The sequence below is a fragment of the Dromiciops gliroides genome, chromosome 2 (genome assembly GCF_019393635.1).
Source record: "Dromiciops gliroides isolate mDroGli1 chromosome 2, mDroGli1.pri, whole genome shotgun sequence".
In the NCBI taxonomy this organism is placed as follows: domain Eukaryota; kingdom Metazoa; phylum Chordata; class Mammalia; order Microbiotheria; family Microbiotheriidae; genus Dromiciops; species Dromiciops gliroides.
In genome coordinates, this window is record NC_057862.1 from 257508400 (window position 1) to 257511861 (window position 3462).

A 3462-nucleotide genomic window follows, 5' to 3' on the forward strand; every position below is an offset into this window, starting at 1 on the left:
TATATATATATATATTCTATACATGGAATGTCCACTAAAAAATTCTGTGGCTTTGCTCAAGCTGATCCCTTAACCTTCACCCCATTCCTGGAATGGTCTCTTACCTAACCTCTGCCTCTTGAAATACTTTAGCACCCTTTAAGGCTCAAGTTAAACACTATTTACTAAAGGGACTTTTACTGATTTCCCTAATTGTTAGAGCTCTCCTCCCCTGCCCACACACACCGCATCATTTTATATATTTTGTACTAACTTTTCAGTGTGAAGAGCCTGTTGTTGTGAAGTCAAGAGGAACTGAAGTAGATTGTATTCCAGAATTTATCACTTGAATGTGTTTTTTAACTTGGACTTCTATATCTGTTTTTGGAAATTTCTCGAAGAGAGGAACTTAAAAGAGGGAATCTGTGAGCTCATTCTCCATCTTGGGGCTATATGGGCATACCAGGATCAAGCAGAATCCAAACATGTGTTTCCTTGCTCATTCCTTCTGAGACTTCGACAGGCTACAACTGTTGCTACCCTTGTTTCTGTTGTTGCTGCTGGACAAATAGAAATGGGTCAAAGAAATTCTGAGAATAGAAAACAGTGGTTGGCGAGAAAAAGCAAATGCTCCTACAACACAGCTTCCTTTCTCTTGTCTCCATGGTGGTATAAGAATCGATCCCCATTAGCTACCCACCTCTAATTTTTTATCTCTCTCCTTCACATGAGATGGAAGGAGTCAAAATTTCTAGTGTGAATTGAATGTGCAGCATAAGAATTGTCTGCTTCCAGGGTGATGAGTTTCAAGTGATCAGGGAAATACTGCTTTCTGCCCTTCTTCATATTAGAAGATACCCAGCAAAAGCAACTGGCCACCTGGTGCTCTCTCATCCTATCCTTCTGCTGCCTGCCTCGACAGTGATGGAGGCACAAGACAGCCTACTCTTTGACAACAACAATCTATAGAGGAAGGTCTCCATGGAATCTATCCATATTGTATTAGAGAAATGAAGAAGAAAAAAAGAACCCAGAGGGACTGGATAAGAACAAGTTCAGTTTTTTGATAATGTGATGAAAGCCAGAAGAATGATCAAAGTTCATCTACCAGTGGGTTTCAAAGAGGAGCCAGAATGACTCTGTATTTACCTTTTACAAACTTACCAATGGACATGATACAGAGGATGAGTTCCACAGGCTGGAGGAAGCTACACTTCAAGGTCTGTGGGAGATTTTCCTTTTCTTAAATTTTTCTTTTTTAAAAAAATATCTCACAAGTACATAAAAATGATAGTAATCAAAGGACAGTGAGCAAAGCAGAGGGGAATAGTTTGTGAAGACAGGAAGGAACTAGAGCACAGGGCTGACATCATTGCAGTCAATCATGGCAGAAGACTTAAGTTCTTTTAATGGTATCCCTTCCTCTTTTCCTAAATTGTCCAAAGGAGATAGGCTCTGTCCTCACAGATTAGATCTTAGACCCAACATAGCTTAAAGGAATTTTTCACCTTCCCCCAGTTGTGGGCTGGGAGAACTATGTGAGAATTTGATTAAAAAAAAAGAGGACTCCACTATTATCTCACTATTCTGCTCCATGAATGGATGGAAAGAGAAAAGATTTGGCTTGTTTCTCTTTATTCTTTCTTTTTCCTCATTCTAGATTTCCTCTGATCCTAGGTCAGTAAATGCACAAAATGCATATCCACACATACCTATAAGTACACAATCCCTATTGATTTCTTCCTCAGATTTATAGTCTGAATCCTCTAAAGAGGGGTAGAGTTTACATGGAGGACCTTGCTGCAGGCAGCCCACAGGGCATCACAGGAATAGAAGATTGGAGAGGGAACCCTGGCAACGAGGTGCCAGGCACGGCCCTGATCTATGTGATTAAAGCTGCACCTCTCAGTTGTGTGTGTGTGTGTGTGTGTGTGTGTGTGTGTGTGTGTGTGTGAGAGAGAGAGAGAGAGAGAGAGAGAGAGAGAGAGAAGAAAGAATTGTCTGTTTTCTATTTTCACAAACTGTTCCCCTCTCCTTTGCTTACTGCCCTTTGATTACTATCATTTTAATCTCCTTGATGTGAAAGAAAATTTGGCAGCTGCTACTCTTTGTTTTGTAATTAACGTTAGCATACATAGAGACTTGGGGAAAGTCTTAGATATGGGTAGAGACAGACTGAAATAGATGACAGAGGCAGAGAGAGACAGAAAGAGACATAGAAATTGAAAAAAAAAATCCTTGCTTCATCCTGAGACAGGGAGGGTTGGAGCAGAAACAACCTTGAATCAATTCAAAAGTCACAAATGTAATATACTGAGATAGTACTGCTAAGCCAGTACAAGTTTCCATTAGTAAGTTTGGTGTGTGTGGTATGTGTGTATGTGTGTGTGCATTTGTGTGTGTGAAAGAGACTGGGAGAGGGGAGAGACAGAGACACAGAGAAAGAGACAGAAAGAGACACAGACACAAACAGAGAAGAGACACAGAGAGAAAGAAACACAGAGACAGAGACAGAATATAAATGTAAATGGACAATCTCCTCCTCCACCCAGAAGTACTAGAGATAAGAACTTGGCACAAGAGTGAGCCAAGACCAAGAAAGGGAGAATCTGTTACTGTGTACACTTTACATGTTATTCTTCTTTGTACCCTTTACTGCAGTTTATATGTGAGTTTCTTCCTATTGTAATGAGGCTCAAGTCCTCAGAGCATGCTGCTGGGTTATACAGAGCATGCTCTGGATATTCCTTGTCTACTTCCAGCCCCAACACATGGAACTTTAGATAGCCACTTTTCAGCCATGAGTGACTGAGGCTGGAACTGTGTGGTGATGAAAAAAAAGCCTTATAAGATTGATGACTCAAGAAAGACTAAGCTGAAAATGAATGTACATATAAAATGTTGTCGCTGCCAACGTTTGGCCCTTTTGCCTGGTGACTTTCAAGTGAAGAGAATTGTTCTGAGCTGCTGAATGGGAAAGAGCAGGCCACTTTCCTCCCATCCAGCCACTGGTACATGTTTCTTTTCTGTTTAGTCTTTCTTGATCCTAGGTGAATAAATATACCGAAATATGAGTATCTAAGCAACCAGTCAGTTTAGAAGATTTATCAGAGTTTCCATGAGCAAAAACAGTTGCTGGCAGAGGTAATGATAGTGGCCAACAACAGATAACAGAGATGGAATGGCAGATTGGTAGGGTGGTAGATTACTACTCGACTCAGAGTTTTAGGAGTAATCTGAAGGGCTGTGGTTTCTAACACTATTGATGATGAGCCCCCATTCACTGTTCTTTCTCCCAATATCAGTCAACCAGTTAACATAAATTAATTTCTAGAAAAGGGTATTTAAAGCATAGTAAAAAATAACAATAGCTACAAAACATTCCCCTCATCCTGAAGGGCACACACAAGGTCCTTTGGGAGACGAGGCTCAAACTTAAAGTATAACAGGTGTAAGGCACAAATGTGGCTAAGGGGTATCTCT

At 40.6% G+C, this 3462-nt stretch overlaps 1 pseudogene; it reads left to right on the plus strand.

Annotated features, from left to right (window-relative positions):
- The first annotated feature begins 778 nt into the window (after positions 1 to 778).
- On the plus strand, positions 779 to 1389 carry LOC122744556 (annotated as a pseudogene).
- Positions 1390 to 3462: the final 2073 nt, after the last annotated feature.